The 26,253-nt window shown below is 42.7% G+C and overlaps 1 protein-coding gene across 1 annotated transcript in view; it reads left to right on the top strand.

Annotated features, from left to right (window-relative positions):
* The first annotated feature begins 17,130 nt into the window (after positions 1 to 17,130).
* Positions 17,131 to 26,253, top strand: part of STS (steroid sulfatase) — a 309,113-nt gene continuing 299,990 nt past the window's right edge. Inside the window, exon 1 of the mRNA XM_068269911.1 lies at positions 17,131 to 17,340. The gene's annotated coding sequence lies outside the window, so the exon portion shown is untranslated. The remainder of the gene's footprint in view (positions 17,341 to 26,253) is intronic.

Genomic DNA, 26,253 nt, shown 5'->3' with positions numbered 1-26,253 from the left:
AAGGTGTCACTCACTCTCTGGTCCTTCCTACCTTCAGCCTGACTCCACCCCTTGGAGAGTCTCAGGCTGCTGGAAGGTTTCTGTACTCTCCTGAGCAGTGTCTTCCGTACTGCTTAGGGTCTACTGTTCATCAGGTGGGTTGCTCAAAGTCATACTGTTACACCAAACACTCACCATATATAAATATATATCTAGAGGTGTCCAGAGGTTATCACTGTATCTGTATTATTGGTGATTCTGCAGATCATCCACAATCAGGTATAGATCTGTATTCTTGGTGATACTGCAGATCACCAATAATCAGATTCTCTCTGTGTGCTGACACCGATCGTTACACCCTCTTACTTAAAGCGGCCACTGGCTCTATCACCAGTGCAAACAAAAGCGGGGACAACTGGCATCCCTGTCGAGTTCCTCGCTCAAGTAGAAAAGGTCCCGATACCTCTTGATTTGTGCAAACACGTGCCACTGGTGACTGGTATAAAAGCTTGACCCAGGCTATAATGTTCTCTCCAATTCCTAACCTTCCCAAAATCTCCCAGAGATATAGCAATCGACAGAGTCGAACGCCTTTCCGGCGTCAAGCGTCGCAATTACTCTAGTCCCTGCATTATCATGTTTAGTTTAAAGATTGGTATATAGTCTTCTTATATTAACATCTGTTCCCCTGGCTGGCATAAACCCCATCTGATCTTGATGGACAAGGGTCTCTATCACCTGGGATAATCTCCAGGATAGTACTTTAGCAAGGATTTTAATGTCTGTGTTTAACAGGGAAATAGGGCGATAGGAAGCACACTGCATTAGGTCCCGGTCTTTTTGAATATAACAAAAATCAAAGCCTCTCTCATGGAATCAAGAATTGTCTGATGTATACTCATATAATTATACAGTTCAGCTAATGTATTACTATTTCTATTTAATTTCTCCACCATAGGTGTATAATCAAAAGTAAGTTCTGATGGTTGTAGTAACTTTTGAGGTATTCTTTGTGTTTGTTTTATGTTGTTCTTGAATCTGATGCTCATTCAGGAGTTTAGATCGATTAACTCTCGAGGCCTTCAGTTGCACTTGGTTGATGTCCTCTCCCTTATAGTCCCTATTGATCATAAATTGGCATACCGAGCATACTGAGATTTTCAGGAAAGCCACAAGGTGTTTTGGAACTTTTTCCCCCCTTGTAGCCAGTGGCAACGCTAAGGAGCTGTGGGCCCGATGCAAGTTTTACAATGGGGCCCCCCAAGCACCCTATACATAACAATTGATATGGTGCACCAAAAACTGCCAAGGAAAATCAGTGTCAGAGGTGCAAGAAGGGAATGGGGAGCAGTTTGTTAATTATTACCACTATTCAAAGTATCTATAGAAGTTATTATTATGAGCACAGGACCAAAAGAGAGCTAATACTGTGGTTGAGGGAGGGCCCCTCTGGCCCAAAGGCCCTGATGCAGTGGCAACCTCTGCACCCTCTATTGCTATGCACCTGCTTGTAGCCACTGTTCTCTTTCACATATCTAGCACATTTGGTGGTTCTAACATGTATAGGGTCTTCGCTACTAATATTTCAAGTTGGTCCAATGGAATTTTCCAAATACGATCACCGAAAATTTTTGGAGGTGTCAAGAGGTGTTCTCTCTTGTCCCTAATTTCAAGGAATCCAAGGGGCTGAAAGGGATTAGGTATCATACTTAGTTTACCATTATAGTCAAAAAACAAAAATGGTTTGATGCTTCCACCCAACACTTCCTGAATTGTATCACGATCTAGGAGATCACGGTACAACTTATGTAAATTAATAAAGACATTGCAGCACTTGAAGGAGTCCTTACACAAGCAGTAATTGAGGATAATAACATTACTGGGATTTGAAGCAGATTGACACTGGCATAAGTGCCTATACAAAGAAAGTGAGAAGAATCAAGAGTGAAAAATACAAGGCAGTTTGCCATGATTAACAGCAAGGAAGAGTCTAACCTTGACTTAACATAATGAAATTACAAAGTTGATGAGTCCACCATTTTCAACAGGGGACCTAGAAAAGGGATCACATGTCTACTAAAGGATGTGCACCCCTGACAATCTGATATCAGATAGTGACATTAGCATTTCTAGCACATTTGGGACCATACAAGTTCTCCTTCAATTAGAACACAGCCCAGGCATAGTGTTAAAGGCTGTAAGAAAGTCAGCTTCAACCTCAACAGATGCAAACCAGGCTCCAGAAATGTATCTTCTTCAAGAGTTTTACTGAGGGCGAGTACAATCATTTTAGCAAGGGATTATCATTTTGTCCCATATCATCTTGATATTTTTTACTTTCAAAAAGATTGCTTGAGTTTAAGAGAAAATTCTAATCTAAATAGTGAAATTTCAGAGAGTCCCTCCACAGTTCCAAAAATGGCACCACGGTTTAAGAAAAAAAAAAAGTACTTTTTTTTTGTCTCTTCTGGAGTCTGGTGGTGTATTGATTTATTGCGGGCTATTCCTGTACTGTAAAGCAGGATTCACCCTACCATGTGCAAAGTTACAAGCAGGGCCAGCGCTTCCATAGGGGCAACCTGGGGAATTGTGTCAGGGCCCTGAGTCAGCTACCTTCACCTTTATTGTGGTCCCTGAGGCCGCTGCAGGGTTTGTGGCAGCATTGTGACTCACCTGTCCTGGATGATGCTCTCCTCCATTAGTCTGTGTGCTCCCATCTTCATCTTTGCAGGATCACCTCTTCCAGTTACCCGCCGCATGTTATGTAATATCTTGCCTGGTCACGGTGAAGTGGGGATGAAGATGGGAATGCACAGACTAATGGGGGAGCATGTCGCCAGGACAGGTGAATTAATATGCTGCCAAAAACTCTGCAAGGACCCTGGCAATGACAAAAAAAGTTGGGGGAGACCTGGGGGGCCTGGCAGCCAGCTTGGGAGCCCTCGTGCAGATTTTACCAAAACAAAGGGGATTCTAGTGCTGCTTACAGGAAGTGGAAGTGACTGCCCAGGTTAATTTTGCCCCAAAGCCCCATTCGCACAGAATTTTTCCTTTTCTTCCCACATCAACAATCACTAAATCCAAAAAAGATTCCTGGAGTTCTTTGTATACACCAGAAAAAATGGAACATCCCCCTGCCATCAGAGAATGTGTGAGACCCGCGCACACATTTATTCCAATGACAGGTGTAGGGGACATCGGGGCTGGGTGCTGGATGGGAGGTACAGTATGTTTCCCCATTATTTGGGCTGTGGCCCCTTTAAAAACAATGTGTACCTGGGAAAGAGTCCGGGTATTGTTGGCAGCAAACTAGTTGCTGCCTTTGCTGCTGTTTTTTTTGTTTTTTGTCTTTTTTTCAGGGCCGGACTCCTGGAATCGGAAGGAAGGGTGGGCCTTCCCATTCTACCCAGGTACACACCTGGTTTTCTATGAAGCAGGAGAAAACTCTAAGAAAATTTGCTTAACAAGAAGCAGCTTACATGCAGCCAGAGCAGATTTGATGTGGAAGTGTGTTTGGAAACATTGCTGGAAGCCAAACCATACTTTGAACTGTTGTTTGTATGGCTTAAGGAAAGGAACTGTATTTGAATAAGCTGGACTTTTACTACTGCTATGGACTACAAAGCTGAAGTAAACTTGCCATTTATTTTCCAATTTATGCTGGAGTAAAGCTGTTTATGTTAGTGCTGCAAATAAACTGACTTTTTTTATACAGCTGTGCAGTGGCGTTCCTACTGTAGGGCGCAGGGGGGTGTGGCGCACCGGGTGACAGACAGATAGGGGGGTGTCGCCACGACCCCCCAGAGCAGCAGAGCAGGAGGGGGAAGCAGCACTAGAAGGAGGGGCAGTGGAGGCAGCGGTGGGGAGGGGGGACATATCCCCCCCTCCCTCACCTGGAACCCCTCCTTCTGCCTCTCTCCCCCTCCATAGATTACCGGCGGCAAGTGCAAGGGCGGCGAGGAGGCATGCAGAGAATTACTCACCACTTCCGCGATCCAAGCGCTGGCAGCGTCATGTCGTCACAGATCTCCTCCTTCAATGCCGCCCACTGTGCTTCCTGATTAGCGGAAGCAGTGGGCGGCGTTGAAGGCGGAGATCTGTGACGACATGACGCTGCCAGCGCTTGGATCGCGGAAGTGATGAGTAATTCTCCGCATGCCTCCTCGCCGCCGGTAATATATGGAGGGGGAGAGAGGCAGAAGGAGGGGTCCCAGGTGAGGGAGGGGGGGGTATTTCCCCCCCTCCCCACCGCTGTCCCCACTGCCCCTCCTTCTAGCGCTGCTTCCCCCCTCCTGGGGCATCTATACTGGGGCAACTAAACTAGCTATACTGGGGGCAACTAAACTAGCTATACTGGGGGCAACTAAACTAGCTATACTGGGGGCAACTAAACTAGCTATACTAGGGGCAGCTAAACTAGCTATACTGGGGGCAGCTATACTAGCTATACTGGGGGCAGCTATGCTAGCTATACTGGGGGCAGCTATACTAGCTATACTGGGGGCAGCTATACTAGCTTTACTGGGGGCAGCTATACTAGCTATATTGGGGGTAGCTATACTGGGGGCAGCTATACTAGCTATACTGGGGGCAGCTATACTAGCTATACTGGGGGCACTGCAGCTATACTAGCTATGCTGGGGGCAGCTACACTGGGGGCAACTATACTAGCTATACTGGGGGCAGCTATACTAGCTATACTGGGGGCAACTATACTAGCTATACTGGGGGCAACTATACTAGCTATACTGGGTGAAACTAAACTAACTATACTGTAGGCAACTAAACTAGCTATACTGGGGGCAACTATACTAACTTCACTGGGGGCAACTAGTTTCACTGGGGGCAACTATACTAGCTTCACTGGGGGCAGCTATACTGGGAGAAACCGTACTAGCTATACTGGGGGCAACTATACTAGCTATACTGGGGCAACTATACTAGCTAATACTTTAAATTACAGTTAGCCCCGCCCTCATCCGGTCATGACCACGCCCAATCTTTGCCGCAAAGAACGCCACAGGTTGTGGCCACGCCCATTTTAATTAGTTAGCTACGCCCTCATCCGGTCATGACCACGCCCATTTTTGCCGCAAAGCACGCCACATTTTTTTAGGGGGGGGGGTGTCTTTTAATACCCAGCACCGGGTGCGAAATGCCCTAGGTGCGCCACTGCAGCTGTGTACTTCATGCTGGCGGCGACCCCTCTACACTTCACACAGGATATCAATACAAGGTTCAAAACAGGAGTTAAAAGCCACTTTTTCTTGTGGATCTATTAACCTGATATACTTGATCATGTTTGCAAAATGCCCTACAGGAATTTATGTGTGGGAAATAGTACAAAATCTGCACACACACAGGTACATTATGAACAGGAATCATACAAAATGTATAGCAAATTATTTGTAGGATCATAATTTTAAATGTGGCTATGGGCCCAGAACAAAAACAAGCCCAATAAAAAAATAAAAAATAAAAAAATAAAAAATAAAAAAATTATACTTTATATATATATATATATATATATATATATATATATATATATATATATATATATAAATATATATATATATACTTTTTATATATATACATATATATATACTTTTTATATATATATATATATATATATATATATATATACTTTATTTTCATATATATATATATATATATATATATATATATATATTATATATATATATATATATATATATATATATATATATATATATAATATATATATATATATATATATATATATACTTTATATATACAGTGGGGTGTGAAAGTTTATATATCATATAGGAAACGGCCACGCCCATTTTAATTAGTTAGCTACGCCCTTATCCGGTCATGACCACGCCCATTTTTGCCGCAAAGCACGCCACATTTTTTTAGGGGGGGGGGGGTGTCTTTTAATACCCAGCACCGGGTGCGAAATGCCCTAGGTGCGCCACTGCAGCTGTGTACTTCATGCTGGCGGCGACCCCTCTACACTTCACACAGGATATCAATACAAGGTTCAAAACAGGAGTTAAAAGCCACTTTTTCTTGTGGATCTATTAACCTGATATACTTGATCATGTTTGCAAAATGCCCTACAGGAATTTTTGTGTGGGAAATAGTACAAAATCTGCACACACACAGGTACATTATGAACAGGAATCATACAAAATGTATAGCAAATTATTTGTAGGATCATAATTTTAAATGTGGCTATGGGCCCAGAACAAAAACAAGCCCAATAAAAAAAATAAATAAAAAAAAAAAAAAAAAAATTATACTTTATATATATATATATATATATATATATATATATATATATATATATACATATATATACTTTTATATATATATATATATGCATATATACTTTATTTTCATATATATATATATATATATATATATATATATATATATATATATATACTTTTTATATATATATATATATACTTTATTTTCATATATATATATATATATATATATATATATATATATATATATATATATATATACATACTTTATATATATATATATATATATATATATATATATATATATATATATATATATATATATATATATATATATACTTTATATATACAGTGGGGTGTGAAAGTTTATATATCATATAGGAAACACACACAGTGATATTTGAGAAGTGAAATGAAGTTTATTGGATTTACAGAAAGTGTGCAATAATTGTTTAAATAAAATTAGGCAGGCGCATACATTTGGGCACTGTTGTCATTGTATTGATTCCAAAACCATTTGAACTAATATTGGAACTCAAATTGGCGTGGTAAGCTCAGTGACCCCTGACCTACATACACAGGTGAATCCAATTATGAGAAAGAGTATTTAAGGGAGTTAATTGTAAGTCCCCCCCCCCCCCCCCTCTTTTAATTTTCTCTGAAGAATAGCAACATGGGGATCTCAAACTCTCAAATGACCTGAAGACAAAGATTGTTCACCGTCATGGTTTAGGGGAAGGGTACAGAAAGCTGTCTCGGAGATTTCAGCCGCCTGTTTCCACAGTTAGGAACATATTGAGGAAATGGAAGACCACAGGCTCAGTTCAAGTTAAGGCTCAAAGTGGCAGATCAAGAAAAATCTCGGATAAACAGAAGTGATGAATGGTGAGGAAAGTCAGAACAGACCAGCATCAAAGACCTACAACATCATCTTGCTGCAGATGGAGTCACTGTGCATCGTTCAACCATTCAGCACACTTTACACAAGGAGATGCTGTATGCGAAAGTGATGCAGAGGAAGCCTTTTCTCCACCCACAGCACAAACAGAGGTATGCTAAAGCACATTTGGACAAGCCAGCTTCATTTTGGAATAAGGTGCTGTGGACTGATGAAATAAAAATGGAGTTATTTGGGCATAACAAGCGGCGTTATGCATGGAGGAAAAACAACACAGCATTCCAAAAAAACACCTGCTACCTACAGTAAAATATGGTGGTGGTTCCATCATGCTGTGGGGCTGTGTGGCCAGTGCAGGGACTGGGAATCTTGTCAAAGTTGAAGGATGCATGGATTCCACTCAGTTTTAGCAGATCCAGGAATCAGTGACAAAGCTGAAGCTGCGCCGGGGCTGGATCTTTCAAACAGAAAACAACCCTAAACACTGCTCAAAATCCACTAAGACATTCATGCAGAGGAACAAGTACAATATTCTGGAATGGCCATCTCAGTCCCCAGACCAGAATATAATTAAAAATCTGTGGTTAGAGCTGTCGGAAGCCATCAAACCTAAATGAACTAGAGATGGTTTGTAAAGAGGAATGGTCCAAAATACCTTCAACCAGAATCCAAACCCTTATTGGAGCCTACAGGAAGCATTTAAATGCTGTAATTTCTGCAAACGGAGGATGTACTAAATATTGATATTTATTTTTTGTGGTGCCCAAATTTATGCACCTGCCTAATTTTGTTTAACCACTTGAGGACCACAGTCTTTTCGCCCTTTAAAGAGAACCTGTACTGAGTAAAATTATTTAAAATAAGGTAACTTCAAATGAACATTACATAGTTACCTCACCATCAGTTCCTCTCAGAAGCTCACCATTTTCTTCTTACAGTGATCCCTTCCAGTTCTGACAACATTTTGTCAGAACTGAAATATATCAGTTGCTGTCAGTTACAGCTGAGAGGAGAACTGATGTGTCCATGTTTCCCTATGGCTCAAGTGGGCGATGTTACAGTTTAACAGTGTGCTGACCAGAAAGCTGTTATAGGGTAATAGCCATTTTCAAAATGGAGGACGGAGAATTCCATTGATCACAGTGGACAAACAGGACGCAGGAGAGGAAAAATAGATTGAGGAGTAGACTACACAGGAGGTAAGTATGACTTGTATATGTTTATTTTGACTTTTAATGTTCAGTTCAGGTTTTCTTTAAGGACCAGAGCCTTTTTCTCCATTCAGACCACTGCAGCTTTCACAGTTTATTGCTCGGTCATACAACCTACCACCTAAATGAATTTTACCTCCTTTTCTTGTCACTAATACAGCTTTCTTTTGGTGCTATTTGATTGCTGCTGCGAGTTTTAGTTTTTATTATATTCATCAAAAAATACATGAATTTTGTCAAAAAAATGATTATTTTTTTTTACTTTCTGTGCTGACATTTTTCAAAGAAAGTAAAATTTCTGTATACATTTTTGTCCAAATTTATTCTGCTACATGTCTTTGATAAAAAAAAATCCATTCAGTGTATATTTATTGGTTTGGGTAAAAGTTATAGCGCTTACAAACTATGGTGCCAAAAGTGAATTTTCCCATTTTGAAGCATCTTGCACTTTACTGACCACCTGTCATGTTTTCATGAGGTGCTATAAATACCCCCCAAATGACCCCATTTTGGAAAGAAGACATCCCAAAGTATTCACTGAGAGGCATGGTGAGTTCATAGAAGATACATTTTTTGTCACAAGTTAGCGGAAAATGACACTTTGTGACACACAAAAAAAAAAAAGTTTCCATTTCTTCTAACTTGCGACAAAAAAAATGAAATCTGCCACAGACTCACTATGCTCCTCTCTGAATACCTTGAAGGGTCTACTTTCCAAAATGGGGTCCATTTGTGGGGTGTGTTTACTGTCCTGGCATTTTGGGAGGTGCCTAATTGTAAGCACCCCTGTAAAGCCTAAAGGTACTTATTGGACTTAGGGCCCCTTAGCGCAGTTAGGCTGCAAAAAAGTGCCACACATGTGGTACTGTCGTGCTCAGAAGAAGTAGTATAATGTGTTTTGTGGTGTATTTTTACATATATTTATGCTGGGTGGGAGAAATATTTCTGTAAATGGCAAATTGTTTTTTCGGATCGGCTTTCCAGATCCGAAACAACTCCTCTGCTACCAGGTGGGATCCTCTTCATCTTCACAGGCACGCTCCACTCCAAGAATGGTCACACTGCACGACCACCAGTGAGCTTGCACCTGCACAGTAACATAGCTGCTCATGTACGCAGAAAAAAAAGCCATGCAGGAGCAGCTCTGTGCTACTGCTCAGACCTTATTTTGCACCTCTGTACATAGAGCGGAGAATGGCCATGAGCAATATTCAATTTTAATGTTGGATATGTTTTAGAGAGTCCCAGCGGAGGAACTGGAGGTGGGGGGGAGGGGAGGAAAGGACGATTGGAAAATCCTCTTGACCATGCAGAGGCTTCCCCTATACTTAAGTAAGTAGCTAAATTTTTATAACGCTTGCAATGTTTTTTGACCGGTGTTCGAAGGGGTAAGTACTTTACTTTTCACTGAAAAGGTAATTCATCTTGGACAAGTTTGTTTAATACCCACGTAATAAATTTCAAATTTAGCACATGAGTAATCAAATGTGTCTTTCAGACACTGGTATAGGTCTCGGGGAATACTGATTGGTATAATTTAAGACTTAGATACATTCACTTTAGAATATGAAACTTTTACAAACTCTAGCAGAGTTTGATGTAATTTCAGTAATGAGTTGATAGGATCAGTAAAAGAAATAATAACATCATCAGCATATATCCCTATGACATGCTGAGACAGAGTAGCTAATATGCCTTATATCCCTTCTAATCTTTTCTGCTCGAATTTCCATTATCAAGTTCAATATTAAGGGATATGGAATGCATCCCTGCCAGGTTCCATTAGTTGTATTAGAACCTTTGGATTGTAAGCCATTCATATATACTTTTGCTAAGGGATTTGAATATAATTATTCAACACAGATGCTAGAAACCCTCAGTGGCCTTCCAAAAGCCTTCTCTGTACCCAACGTGAGTAGCAGAGAAGGCTTTTCACCTTCGTCTGATATGTGTATGTATACCTATGTGTTTATGTGATTTTCTGCACAAGATTAATACCTGTGGTTCTCTACTGCCTTTTGTACATTATGAATTTTAAATCTTTATATGTGATCATTCTGAAACCAGTTGGTATGGTGGCGGTCAGGCATTTTCTGGAGAAGAAATCTTTAGTAAAAAAACAAAACAAAAAAAAAACAAAAAACAGTAGTGGGGGGATTTCTTTCCTCGGCAAGTAATTGTACTGCTGATTTGTACATCTTTCAGATTGTAAAGGTAAGTTTCCCCACTACAGCCACAAGCTTGGTACTGCTCTCTGTAATGCACAGCCATGAAGCCTTACTTCCGTGCTGCTTTTACCAGCAGTGCCCCATGCCTTCCTCATCCATGCTCCACCCCACTTGTTCACTAACACCCCCCTTCCTCTTTTCGATGCTGTGACGCTTGCGGGATAATCTCCACAGTCAGAACACAGAGGAGATCGTGCGCAAGCGCTGTGCGAGAAATAGGGATTCCCCCAAATATAGTGGAGGAGCGGAAACAGACACAAGGGGGAGTTGTGGAGCACAGAGCAACCGTGCCTCTGTGCGACCCACAAATCCTGATGAACAATGGCTGCGCGGTGCAAACACAGCGCAGCGCATAACCTGCGCAACTCAGAAAAGAGCAAGGACAGACTGGGTGAATGTCCGCCAATCTAGTCGCCACCCAGCAACGGCGGACATTCAAGAGCAGGACAGATGGAACTATACAGCTAATCGTATGAACCGCGATAGCAGACAGATAAACAGAACAGGGTGAAACAGCAAGAAAGGAATAAAGGAACACACAGTAAAATAACAACGTAAAGAAAATAACAAACGCTAGCTAAACGCAAACTCCGCACTTATTCGCAACAGAGAACGCGTTTAAGACACGATCACCACGCGTTAGTCGCCCAGTGGCAAGTGTGCCACCCTAACTAACAACAAGTAATACAAATGAACACAAATAGACAGACAGACAGAATGAACGCTTGCGACAGCAAGCGATCAACACAGACAAACAGATAGCGTAAACACTCGGTTGCCTAACACCAGGCAACAGCAGGCGTTAACACAGGACAAGACAGACAGATGAGTGTAGCCAGTAGCCACCGCGGCTATGGTCTACACTCTAGGAACACAGGCAAGAAGGATCCACTGCCGCTACCGCTAGGACAAATGTAATCCACAAGGAGCAAGACTGGAGGATGAGTGCAACCAGTAGCCACGGTGGCTATGGTCTACACTCCAGGAACACAGGCAAGAAGGATCCACTGCCGCTACCGCTAGGGCGAATGCGATCCACAAGGAACAAGACTGGAGGATGAGTGCAACCAGTAGCCACGGTGGCTATGGTCTACACTCCAGGAACACAGGCAAGAAGTATCCACTACCGCTACCGCTAGAGCGAATGCGATCCACAAGGAACAAGACTGGAGGATGAGTGCAACCAGTAGCCACCACGGCTATGGTCTACACCCCAGGAACACAGGCAAGAAGGATCTACTGCCACTACCACTAGGGCGAATGCGATCCACAAGGAACAAGACTAGAGGACCCACCGTCAGCCACCGATGGAGACAGTGCGGTCGCAAGATACAAGACAAGACACGGTAATATAAATGATACAGTGATCTATGCTAGAAGGAGCGCGCTAATCGCCACTCCAATAATAACTAGACTACGACAACCACCGATCAAGGCAACCGGGGAATATCGTTTTACTGGAACAGGGGCTCGTAGCACCAGCGTTGCTGTAGCTATGCAGAGCAATGAAGTGAACAGGAAGCATACTTTTAACCTGGTAGCATTCACTGAATGGAGATATGCAAATCCTGGCACAACTGAATGGTAATGAGACTGATCAGGAGCTGCAGGCAGACTGACAGAACCAGGGCTTAGATCCATGGCCAAAATAAAACTTGCAAGAATAGAATTACAACTGAGCAGAACAGCTTGATCGCAGAAACATCGCGGCCAGCAGGATAAGCCACAAACATGATCATGACAGGACATGATCCTGACAGATGCCTTACACTAAGACCCTCCTCTGATGCCTAACTGTAAACCCCCGATAAAATGAACTGCTTCAATCGATAATATGGGTGAAGCCTTAGCAGGCTATATTGATTGCCGCAATTAGCTGAAATTACTGTTATTTGGGCACCAGAGGCATCCAAAACTGTGAATTAGCCCGGTATGTGCAGCCACAATTTTCATAGAGTGCAGCTCCGGCGACCACTAAATGAACAAATAGCTGCTTTTCGCAACCATTAATATAGCCATCTATGATGGCGCCCAATTTACCATGGCACCTCCAGCACCGTAGTTTTTCTGACCCAAGCAGTATAACATTCACCAATGAACAAATACTGATTATTCAAAACTATACCTGCTTATCTCCTGGATATTTCTTATACGCTTAACCTTCTGGGAATTCTAACCAGTTAAGCAACAGTGTTGAATCAGGCAGTGGGGCTTACAACATGTGCTCCAGGATTCAGGTTCACTTTTGGCATAGAGGAATGTACTTACCACTGCCTGGAATTATACTCTCTGTCTGGATGACATGCAACAAGCTGGATGAGGTGCAGCTATTAATCAACACTAAGAGGGAGTTTTATTTCTTTGCTTCACAGAAACCTGGTTGTCTGAACTGATTCTAAATGATGCACTGCATTTAAATGGATTTATGAGAGCTAACTGGGACCCACTTCCTTCAGGTAAAACCAACATTGGAGGAATCAGTTTCTTTATTATTGAAAAATGGTGCAAGTTGGCTACAGTAGTTACGGCGCCTCTGTTCCCTTGCTTATTCTGGTTGCTGTGTATATCCCATCACAAATGAGCATGCAGTATGTGCCACAGAAACTCATAGGTCAAAGCACTGAAGTGGAAAGTATTACTCTGACTCTTTTGTCATAATTCTAGCAGACTTCAACAACAACAATGCCAATGTGGGCAGATAACACCCACAATACAGGCTATACATCACATGCTCAACTAGAAAATGCAAAACACTTGATCATTGTTACCATGATTAAGGATTCATATCACTCTGATTGCAGAGGGGAACTCTGATCATTCTGTAAAACAGCTCAGCTCAACATACAGATAACAACCACAAACTACCAAACCTGTAGTGTCCACAGTTAACCTCCCTAGAGACGCCGGAGGTCACCGCTCAGGCCCGCTAGGCCGATTTTAATTTTTTTTTAAACACGCAGCAAGCACACCCGCCGCGATACAGGCCCCCCCCCAGCCGAGACCCCGTGCGCTGCCTGGCCAATCAGTGCCAGGCAGCCCTGAGGGGTGGATCGGGTCTCCCTGTGACGTCACAATGTCGATGACGTCACAATGTTTGTCGCCATGGCGACGGGGGAAGCCCTCAAGGAAATCCCGTTCAGAACGGGATTTCCGGACGGGTCATTGCACCGGCGGTGATCGGAGGGCAGGGAGGGACGCCGCAGGGAGGGGGGAATCATGTAGCTAGCGCTAGGCTAGCTACATAAAACAGGGCCGCAGAAATCAGAACGCCAGGCAGGTTAAAGAGGAACGCCAGTGAAAATGATGTAATAAAAAAAAGTGCTTCATTTTTACAATAATTACGTATAAATGATTTAGTCAGTGTTTGCCCATTGTAAAAAAATTTAAATCCCTGATTTACATTCTGAGATTTATGACATGGTGACATTTTTTCTGTTGGCAAGTGATGTAGCTGCTGCATGTTTTTTTGGCAGTTGGAAACAGCTGTAAACCACTATTTCCCACAATGCAGCAAGGTTCACAGAAAGGAAACTGCCAGGAGTACGTACTCAAGAGTTCTTGTGGGAGGGGTTTCACCACAATATCAGTCATACACCGCCCCCTGGTGGTCTGTTTGTAAAAAGGAATATATTTCTCATGTAAAAGGGGGAATCAGCTACTGATTGGGATAAAGTTCAATTCTTGGTCGGAGTTTCTCTTTAAAGGACAATTGTATTTAGAGGTATGTGGAGGCTGCCATATTTATTTCCTTTTAAGCAATTCCAGTTGCCTGGCTATCCTGTTGATCCTCTGCCTCTAATACATTTAGCCATTGACCCTGAACAGGCATGCAGCAGATCAGGTGTTTCTTATATTATTGTCAGATCTGACTGGATTAGCTGCATGCTTGTTTCTGGTGTTATTTAAACACTACTGCAGCCGAATAGATCAGCATGGCTGCAAGGCAACTGGTATTTTTTAAAAGAAAATAAATATGGCAGCTCCCACATACCTCTCACTACGTTTGTCCTTTAAGAAATAGACAAGCAAAGTGGAAAAAAACAGACCTGGTTTGAGACAACAAACTGGGAAGTATTCATAGAATCATCCAGTGACCTGTGACATCATATAATACCTTTTGTGAAGAGATGTCAATGCCCACCGAAACATGCATCAGGTATAACAATGACAAGCACTGGTTTGCATCTGAATTTTGGAAACTGCATCTTGAAAAGGATAGAGCATAACATATGGGAATCAAAGACCTCTACAAAACTGGTACATACTGACTGCAGAAAGATGTAAGAGGTGCAACAAATAATGCAAAAACCAGGAGAAAGAATGAACTGCAAAATATTCCTCCACGATCTGGAAAAAAGACTGCTATCAAAGCATCGCTTCATAACACCTCAGCATTGCCGCAGGCTGATTACCTCCGTGCCACGCCACATTGATGCAGTAACTCATACAGAGGGAGCCCCATGGCAGTATTGAGTGTGTGCAGGGCCGGATTTAGGCCAAGGCCACCTTGGCCCTGGCCTAGGGCACCACAGAAGCAAGGGCACCAAAGCAGCAGGCTAAACTGGTGCAGCATTTGCAAGCTTGCAAATGCTGCAATGCAGGGAGATCAGGCGAGCGCCTGACCGCGGTACTCTGCTGCTAGCCGCCTGTGCAGCAGCCACCTTGCCCTCTGTGCACATTTGCATTGTGGCCGGCGGCTATGGACTTGGGCAGCATTAGAGACAGAAAGGAAGAGGAAGCTTTGGCACTGGAGACGAGCGGAGAAATGGGTGCCACTGATGGCTGCTGCAGTGTGGAGGTGAGCTGGCTACCTATACTGAAAGGGGGTGGGAAAAGGAGGGATTAAGGGGTCATCTGACTACCTATACTGTAGGGAAGGGGGGAGGGGTCATCTCGCTACACTGAAGGGGGGCGGCTGTTGACAGGGCGGTAAAGAGTACAAACCCGGCCCTGAGTGTGTGCACACGGACATACTTTTCAGTAGGCCAACATATCTGTATTAAAAAAAAGTATTTTAAAGATTTTATGTAATATTCTAATATTCTGTTATTCTAAACTTTGGCTTTTCGTTACTGTACGCTATGCACGTTCCATTGTGGTATAACACGTTTTAACCACATAGCAATGCGCTGCAATGGTTCCACAATTAGCACATTTACATTGTCCCATTGGCTCTGCAAGGAGCCAGGTTACATTGTAGCAACATGTTCCAAGCTGTGCACACATTTTGCCCATGTTATGAATGGCTGGCGATGAGTGGCAGTGATCTGTGATGTAGCCACCTGCCGCCAGTTGTGTGTATACTGTATGTGCACCACAATGGATTCAGTGGGAACTTAACCTAAGCAGATAGCTTCCTGGTTGCTGAGCAGCACAGTGGCATAGTGTATAACACATTCGCCTTGTAGCGCTGGGTCCACGGTTTGAATACCAGCCAGCACTATCTGCACACACTTTGTATATTTCCCTATGTCTGTCTTGGTTTCCTCTGGGCACTCTAGTTTCCTCATACATCCCAAAAACCTACAGATAAGTTAATTTGCTTCTCTCTTAAGCTAAGTACTCACGGGGGACAATTGTAGCTGTCGCTGCACACGGGAGCGTGTGTGCGACAGTTCGGAGACAGTTCGGCGACAGCTCGTCGCCAAGTCCCTCTGCATACACACGGCAGCAGAGGGATTAGCGATGCGGCGGAAGCTGTCGCCGAGGTTCCTCCCCCCCGCCGGATGCTCAGTGTACTGTCTGTGGGTAGCTGTCGCTAGCCCGCATACACATGCGGGGCTAGTGCAGTTCCGGCGAGGTTGCGGTGACGGCTGTAGCCGGCGATTGAACATGTCAATCGCCTGGCGACAGCTCCGACGGGCGACGGTTCGGGGCGCGCGCGTCATACACACGGGCGAACTGTCGCCGCAACATGCGCGTGCCACGCGGTTGCGGCGACGGCCGTCCCCCGTGAGTATGGGGCTTAAAATTGTCCCTAGACTACGATGGACAGTGGACTATGGTAGGGATTAGATTGCCTATCTGAGGGGCAGTTAGTGACAAGACTATACTGTATATATACACGCTGTAAAACGCTGCGGAAGATGTCGGTGCTATAAATAATAATATCCAAACCTGCAAGGCAAGAGTGCCCTCTATTACACCATTACCTGCAAGGCAAGAGTGCCATCTATTACACCATTATACAGTACTTTTATTTTGCAAAAGCTGCAGTGTTTTTAAAAAAACATTTTAGGAATAATTAAAAGAAAAGAGTTTTATAATGTATATAAACTGTGCAACAACTCGGGCTTGAGTTTAAGAACACTAATACACAAGCACTTTAAAATACTAATATAAACCGTAAGCACATTTGCTCTCAGTAAACATTTGGTAATTGTACTGCATTTATGAAAACACCTGTGGCCAGCAGAGAAAGCATATATTTTCAGAGGAAATAATCCCAGGAATTTATAGTTGAGACACTGCTCTTTTTCTAACTGTGCTCTGCTGCAAGATTCCACCAATCACAGCTGTTAAACCATTACAAACATAAAGCAGGAAGCAGTCCCATTTGTACTGAGGGCTCTTTGAGTCTCATTTCAGCGTTTCCCTTCCTGTGTTGTTGGGCAAAGTACTACAAATAGTGTGATGAATCAATACCAGCAGAAAATAAAGCAGACTTGTTGTGGGAGCTGAAAGCGAAGCTCTGAATAGCTGCGGCAGTCTACACACATTTGTGAAGCTGTCTCTTGGAAACTGTTCTGTGAATTAGAGAGTTGCTGGTGGTAAGTGACTTATGTAATGCGATCCAATGGAGGGGTGTGTTTATGTGTAAAAGCGTTGCTGTCAGGTTCAGCTGTACATATTATTGTTATCTGTGGGTGCTTTCTTTGCCCGAGAATTACAGTAATGTGTAAAGCTCTGCACATTGTTATTTGGCAGGGATATATTTTATGTCACTTGGGTTAGCAATGCCTTTTATGCTCTTCATGTAGCACACAAGAAAAAGGCTACGTAAGCAGCGTGGTAAATTTTGTGTTCTGCAAGTGTTTGTGTTATGGCATGATAGAAGTATAATCATTTGCAGGGAAAAGCTGTTTTTTTGTTTGAATGGTAAAGCATATAACCAGCTGTGCTATGTAAAATACTAGTCAGTTGTAAATTAACTAGTGAATGTGCATTATGCTTCTTTAGCATCCAAGATAAGCAGCCCCAAAGTTTGTATACATTTGTGAGCCCCCCCCCCCCCCCCATCCTGACCTCAAGAAAACAAGCTAGCCATGTGCCAGTAGCCTTGGATGAATGGAGGCAGTCAGACATTCCATCACTGCAGGGCAGCTACAGGGATATTCTTACAGATGTTACTTTTAATTTAATTAGATTGTAAGCTCACAAGAGCAGGATTGCCTTCCCTACTGTTTCTTGCACCAGTGGTGTTTGTATTGTAGAACAGTTTGGATTGTCATACTTCTGTCTTGAAATTAGATTATACACGGCTATAGAAGATGATGTTGCTAAATAAATTAACTAGTTGAATACCTGTGCTTTGTTACATTGTTTTAGAAAATGGACAATATTAGTTTAAATATTTGAAATCGTAAAGTGCAGCAGCTGAGAACACTGCAGAGTTTATAAATTAATGCAGGCATCTAAAAAAAAATAACCACACTATAAAGCAGTGTACTAAAAGGAATCATCAGGCATATTAAGCTAGCACAAATCTACTTAACCCGGGACTTCCACCAGACCCTTGCAGCTGATATGTCCCCTGATGCAGATCTGTTCCCAGCCGGCGCGCCGGGGTCCCCGCCGATGCAGATATTTTGCCAGATCGGCAACCACTGCGCCTGCGTGAGCGCCGCTGTCAATCACTCGCAAGTGGGCTGGAGTGTTCTGTGCAGACTCAGTAGTTCTGCGCATGGAAGAGGTATGTACGTACTTTCACTGTTTCCTGCCCGCTGCTGCTGCCGATTAATGCCAGAGGGGAGAGCGCTGAAGGGAGAGCACGAGGTGAGGGAGGGAATGGGGGTGGCCTCCCCGCTGCTCTGTGTGAGAATTGCACTCCCCACATGGGCGACCCTGGGCCACCTGACTACCTATAGCTGGCTATACTGGGGCACCCATACCTGGCTATACTGTGGGCACCTGTACCTGGTTATACTGTGGGCAACTGTACCTAGCTATACTGGGGGCACCCATTCCTGGCTATACGTTGGGCACAAATGTCTGGCTATAGTGTGGGCACCTGTACCTGGTTATACTGTGAGCACCTACACCTAGCTATACTGGGGGCACCCATGCCTGGCTAAACTGTGGGCACTTATACCTAGCAATACTGTGGGCACCAATGCCTGGCTATACTGTGGGCACCTATACCTAGCTATATTGAGGGCATCTATACCTCGCTATAGTGGGGGAACCTATACTTAGCTACACTGAGGGCACGTATACCGAGCTATACTGAGGCCTATACCTGGCTATACATGGGAAGGACACCTACACCTGGCTATACTGGGGGCACCTATACCTGGCTATCTGTACTGGGGGCACCCGGCGGTGAGCTTCATATGCCAAAACCACCTGCTTTGCCACCTATACCTGGGGGGGGGGGGGGCATCCAAATTTTCACAGGGGGCCCAGTGATTTCTATCTATGCCCTTGCCTTTACTTCATTTGACTTTTTCTTATAAGTGTCATCTGTTTATTTTATCACGTGCATGAAATAAAGGCATATTAAAAAAGGGCAGGGCTGGAGAACATATTTGTGCGGCTTGATAAAGAAATCTCATTAACAAAAAACTTTATTTTCCAGTGGGCGTGAAGTGAAACCGAAAACATGTAAACGATAAATACGGTTTTAAACAGGCAGGACATTCAAAAAAAAAAAAAAGAAAAAATCAGAATACATATTTACTTTAAAAACCGTTACATACTGTGCTTCAAGAATACAGTTTAACCTAACCCTACTCTCTTACATAACTCTCCTCTGGTGGTGCCTAAACCTAAGATCCCTATGGTGATGCCTAACCCTAAGCACTCCTCCAGCACAAACACTCTTACGAACATAAAAATGATAACATTTTCTAACGTAAAATCTGTATATACAAACAAAATAATATGACAAGAACTATAATGTTGCACGTTTCTAAAACAATTAAATATTTCAAAAACTTTAATGCTCTAATAAAAATTATATTTATCTTCTCTGCTTTTGCCGCCGTATTACCGATAAGGGCATTAGTCTATGGCGGCGCCCAAATCGTCCATTAGCCCAGTGTTTCTCAACATTTTATTGGTATGTACCCCTTTTAAAACCCTGTACTCACCAAGTACCCCCTAGCATAGTAAACATTATCACAAGTACCCCTTGACAAATATATATTTAATCATAGTACATGATAATTGGTTCTAAACAGTTTCCATGAATTTACCATTGCTTTTAATTAGCTAAAACACTAATTTGGTGTTGTTTAAATAAGATTTTTCATTTTCTGAAACTCTAAATTTGTTGTTTTTGATTAAGTATATCAAGCCCGAGTACCCCCTGGAACCATCAGATATACCCCCTGGGGTACGCGTACCACACGTTGAGAACCTAGGCATTAGCCGACGGAGCCCTTTTTTCCTGCTACCATTTTACTGTATCTCTCCTCACAATACTCGTGTCTCTGTCACACTGTAAATGCTTCTGCTTGAGCTCCTCCTCCCATGCCCCCTCTCCCCATTCTAGCATTTATCTCGCACTGCTTCTGCTTCTTCTTGAACTATGCAGGCGTACTCCCTGCTGCCACCTGAGCACATAAGCAGGTAACTTTTCACCTTACTTTTCTCTGAGATTTACACAACTTGCCAATTACATGATTTTTAAATCACCAGTAAGCAAAAATAAATAAATAAATACTCGAAATAATTTCAATAGTACTTTTTCACCTACTTCTTGGTGCTTTTTTCAATTGCAAAGTGCTGAAAATTATTTTAAAGGAAAGATGAAAGGATGAAAAAATATCTTTTAGGATAAAACTCAGGAGTAAAAGTGAATTGCATATGGGCCCATTCAGTGTCCATTCAGTATAGAGCTATTTTCACCCTCCAAAAGGTGGATATTAAAATTGCCTCTTAGTGGGTGTTTACATCCTGAAATTAATGTACCTTATATACTCGCATATAATCCTAATTTTTCAGCATAAAAAATGTGCCGAAAAGTTACCCCCTCGGCTTATATGCGAGTCAGTGGAGCAGAACAGAAGGTGGAGCAGGTTTTTTTACTGGCTTTGGAGTGTAATGATTGTGTACTAGTGATCCTGCTTCTGCCAGCTGGCTCCCTGCTGTGTCCGCCCCCCATCCTCTGCAACCTGGTGTGCAGAATGCACTGCTCTGTGTCCCCTGGCTTTTGGAGCGGAGCATGCAAGCAACGTGTCAGCAGTGCAATGATCAGGGAGTCTTTCTGTGTGGCAATGATCAGGGAGCCTTGCTGTGTCTCATATATCTGTGGCCCCATCAAGTGGCATCTTGAGACACAGCTGTATCGTCCTTGGTGCACTATGGCTATGGGGAGAGGGGATGACTTGTAATGGGAGCAGATATGGCGCCCGGGGTATGGGGCTTATACACGAGTCAATCACTTTTTCCTGGTGCCTGAGGGAAAAGTGGGTACCTCGGCTTATATGCGGGTCGGCTTATATGCGAGTATATACGGTACATACCAAATGTTATATTTCTACGTCAAAGTGTTTAGGCTATGATGAGTCATGATATACACATATATTATTATTTATTATTATTATTTAGTATTTATATAACGCCAACATCTTCTGCAGCGCTGTACAGAGTATATGGTCTTGTCACTTAACTGTCCTTCTGAGGTGCTCACAATCTAATCCCTACTATAGTCCTATGTCTATGTATGTCTTGTGCAGTGTATCATAGTCTAGGGCCAATTTAGGGGGAAGCCAGTTAACCTATCTATATGTTTTTGGTATGTGGGGGGAAACCGGAGTACCCAGAGGAAACCCACACAGACATGGGGAGAACATACAAACTCCTTGAAGATTTTGACCTGGCTGGGAATCGAACCGGGGACCCAGCACTGCAAGGTGTGAGCGCTAACCACTACGCCACCGTGCTGCCCATAATTATATATTTATATATAAAAAAAAAATATATACATATACAGTGCTGCCCATAATTATACATACACCTGGCAAATTTTGATTTAAAATTACTTTCATTCAACCAGCAAGTAATTTGACGGGAAATGACATTGACAAATGACAGTGGGTGTCTCCCAAAAGATAAGACAATGTACAAAAGGCATTACTATGGTAAAAAAAAATTCTCTGCTTTTATTTACATTTGAGCAAAAAGTGTCCAGTCCAAAATTATTCATACCCTTCTCAAACAGTCACAATGTATGGGGAAATCCAAAGTATACCATTCTAAATAGTCCAAGGTATTCTAAAACATCCTAATTACCCTGATTAATTGGGAACAGCTGTTTTAATCAACTCAACAGCTGAAAAACAGCAGCTCTCTGCAGTTGATTTGTGGACAGTCATGGCTAAGACAAAAAAGCTCAGTGAGGAACTGCGGCTGCGCACTGTGGCTGCTCACCAGTCAGGAAAGGGCTACAAGGCCATTTCTAAATTTTGTCAAGTTTCAGTGGCTACAGCACAAAATATTATTAAAAAATACACGATGTTCCGCACTGTGGAAAATCTCAGAGGACGCGGTCGGAAGCCAACACCTGTTCTGGCCAGAAGAGTAGTGAGAGAAGGGAAAAAGAATACATCCTTCAGAATCAGATACTCTTAGATGTAGCTGCCTACTTTTACTCATGTAATACACATAATTAATTATCTCATAAGTTTAACTTACCCTGGGCTTCCTCCAGCCCCTGGCAGCCGATATGTTCCTCGTCACAGCTCTGGTATCCCAGACCTCACCAGGTCAGCATCTTCTGCGTGAGGAGTGTGGCCGCACCGCTCTGTATCACGCTCACATGGCCTGGAGCGTATGGCGCCTGCGCAGAATGCTCCAAGCACTGCAAGCGCAATTGCGAGCGTCGCGGCCTCGCACTTGCGAAGGTGCAGAAGATGCCAACCTGGCGGGGTAGGCACCTGCAGAGGTCGGCATTTGTAACGGAGGGGACCCCTGGAGCTGCGACGAGGGACATATCGGCTGCCAGGGGCTGGAGGAAGCCCCGGGTAAGTAGAACTTTTTTTTCTCCCCCAGATCTTTCCTTTAAAGTGTAACTGAAGTCAGTTTATTTTCTTATCTTCCTATTAGAGTACAGGTAATGATTTACATACAAATCAGTAATATTTACATGTAAAATTAAAAATGTCTTTTTACCTTTAAAAAAATGTACTTCTTTGGCCTCGACTTCTTTGAGTTCCCGGTGACCATGGAAATGTATTTCATTCAATCGCCTTAAAGGACCACTCCCGCGAATCATTTAATTTTCAGCTACCCCACAGTAGATATAACAAGTTTATAACAGCCTTGCTGTGGGTTTTTTTTTAATTTTGCGATGGCCCTTTAATTTACCACATATCAATGTAATCTGTGGCCGTCAGAACCTCACAGAACGGTGACGGACTTTTTTAAATTAGCAGTCACAGCAGGGGGAGCCTTTTCAGGTTTTGAGGAAATAAAACAGATGGTATAGCCCTGTTTCTACAACTGCCGAAAACCGTAATGCAGGAGCTCACCTGCTGCCCTTCTTCCCTATAACGAACAGTTACAGTAAGGACCCCCGCACTTTAGCATTCCACAGGCTTTGAGGGAGGCAGCTGTCAGCGCAGACTCTGCTGCGCAATGAGCCGCTCTCCCTCGCCATCCGTTTGCCGATTGTCTTTTAATGATGACATGCGGCTACTAATGAGCCGGCTCTGTTGTCTTGTCGCCGCGGCTCTGCCCCCATGATGACGTCGGGCTTAATGAGCTGATTTTAAATAAGCCACTTCTCCCCTCCATTCATTTGCCGACATTCAGCTGTTTTGCACTGGCGCGCAAGCTCCTACTACACTGCGCTTGCGCGCCAGTGCAAAACAGCTGAATGTCGGCAAATGAATGGAGGGGAGGAGTGGCTTATTTAAAATCAGCTCATTAAGCCTGACGTCATCATGGGGGCAGAGCCGCGGCGACAAGACTACAGAGCCGGCTCATTAGTAGCCGCATGTCATCATTAAAAGACAATCGGCAAATGGAAGGCGAGGGAGAGCGTCTCATTGTGCAGCAGAGTCTGCACTGACAGCTGCCTCCCTCAAAGCCTGTGGAAAGCTAGAGTGCGGGGGTCCTTACTGTAACTGTTCATTATAGGGAAGAAGGACAGCAGGTGAGCTCCTGCATTACGGTTTTCAGCAGTTGTAGAAACAGGGCTATACCATCTGTTTTTTTCTCCTCAAAACCTGAAAAGGCTCCCCCTGCTGTGACTGCTAGTTTAAAAAAGTCTGTCACCGTTCTGTGAGGTTCTGACGGCCACAGATTACATTGATATGTGGTAAATTAAAGGGCCATCGCAAAATATAAAAAAAAAAAAACCACAGCAAGGCTGTTATAAACTTGTTATATCTACTGTGGGGTAGCTGAAAATTAAATGATTTGTGGGAGTGGTCCTTTAATGCCTGACATGAAACATATAAACAGACAGTAAACAGACATTTGTGAGCGACCAGCACTACCTTGCAGTAAGCTGGAAAAGTAACAAAATACATTGTGGCTTAAAGCTACTTCAAAATTTTTATATTATTCCATTTTGGAAATAAGGCCCTCATTTTTAATAAAACCGAAATTACCATTAAGGTGAGACCACTTCCTGGACAACCAAAACTATACTCCACTTTCCTTATCTGTTTACGTACTGCATCTTGAAGCATCAGATTTATCTGATTCTGCTCGTCTGTCCCTTGAATTCCCATGTTTTACCAAATTGGGCCTTTTCTTTCCCAAAACCTCTTCACTCTTTATTGTATCATTTGCCTCCGGAGAACCCAGTTTCTTGTTTGTTTTTTGTTTATTTACCAAATAGTATATTCCTTTTGCCACTCTTCTGTCCACAAGCCTGGATCTCCGTGAACCATAGATATTTGCTGGATTATAAAAACTTTGTACATCCGTTTCTAATGTTATTCCATTTACAGACAAATACTTATTTCCAGCCTGTCCCTTCATGCACTCGGCTCAGGCTTTAGGAACCTGAATACTAAGGTAGTGACATGAGACCCTGATGCTGCTATGGCAGCTTTTAGAGCAGATAAACTCTACTTTGGGAACTTGTAATTTGAAAATGGACAATAATACTTGTGCTCAAAAGCAAATATGATGACTGTATCGGTAATAAAGAGTAGGAAAACACGTTTTTATGGAATATTATGTCAGAATCTAATTCCACTTGAATGTGTAGAAAGGAATCTACAGCATGCTGCTTCATCCATTGATAAATGTTTTCATTTCAACATGAGACACATAAGTCACAAACAGCGATCACGGGTTGACACATTTTGAATTAAAAATGAGTTCCTACTCATAACGTGAAAAGTCTGATAAACAACCATGCAATACCTTAAGTAATTTAAAAGACATACATTACCACTCCGCCTCCCGGGTACAGTATATCTACGCTCCTTTAAACTTCAGCCCGGAGCGTAGATATACATACGCACCCGGCCAACCCTATGCTACCGACACTGTCCGAGCTCCCGCTCGCACGTGCGCTACCGCACTCGTGCACGCCACCGGCCGCTCGCCTGGAGATCAATGAACGGGAAAAACCATTCCCGTTCATTCATCTCTGCCCCCCACCAATGATAGGCTGCTTCTATGAGAAGCAGCGCGATCTTTGTGAAAAAAAAAAGTTTCCCAGCCTCCCTGAACGTCCTGCAAGTGTACTTCCTACGCTTGCAGGACGCATGAACAAAAATGTACTGTGGCCATCTTGTGGCCAAAAAGTAAAACTACACCCAAAAACATGTTTCCTATACAAATACATTATTTTACAAAATAAATTAACTCAGTAACTCCCACACTCCCCAATTGTTACTAATTTTTTTTGTAATAAAAAAATAAATTACAATAAAAAAAACATAAATAGTTACCTTAGGGACTGAAATCTTTAAATATTTATATCAAGAGGGTATAGCACTGTTACTTTATAAATTATGGACTTGTAATTAGGGATGGACGCAAAACTGAAAAAAAAATGCACCTTTATTTGCAAATAAAATATTGGTGCCAAACATTGTAATAGGGACATAATTTAAACGGTGTAATAACCAGGACAAATGGGCAAATAAGTTACATGGATTTTAATAACAGTAGCATGCATTATTTAAAAACTATAATGGCCGAAAACTGAAAAATGATTTTTTTTTCCAAATGTTTTCCTATTTTCCCAGTAAAACACATTTAGAATAAAATAATTCTTGGCATAATGTCCCACCTAAAGAAAGCCTAATTGGTGGCAAAAAATAACAAGATATAGTTCATTTCATTGTGATAAGTAATGATAAAGTTATAGGCAAATGAATGTAAGGAGAGCTGAAAGGAGAGAATTGCTCAGATGCTGAAGGGGTAAAACCCCTCAGTTGTGAAGTGGTTAAAACACATATCATGGATTGGTAACACGCGTTGGAAAGCCCAAAATAGGAAACGTAAAGAAAAGAAGAAAAAAAAGCATTTGGAAAGAGATAATAAGAACT

The sequence above is a fragment of the Hyperolius riggenbachi genome, chromosome 2 (genome assembly GCF_040937935.1).
Source record: "Hyperolius riggenbachi isolate aHypRig1 chromosome 2, aHypRig1.pri, whole genome shotgun sequence".
In the NCBI taxonomy this organism is placed as follows: domain Eukaryota; kingdom Metazoa; phylum Chordata; class Amphibia; order Anura; family Hyperoliidae; genus Hyperolius; species Hyperolius riggenbachi.
This window is presented reverse-complemented; position numbering and strand designations above follow the sequence as displayed.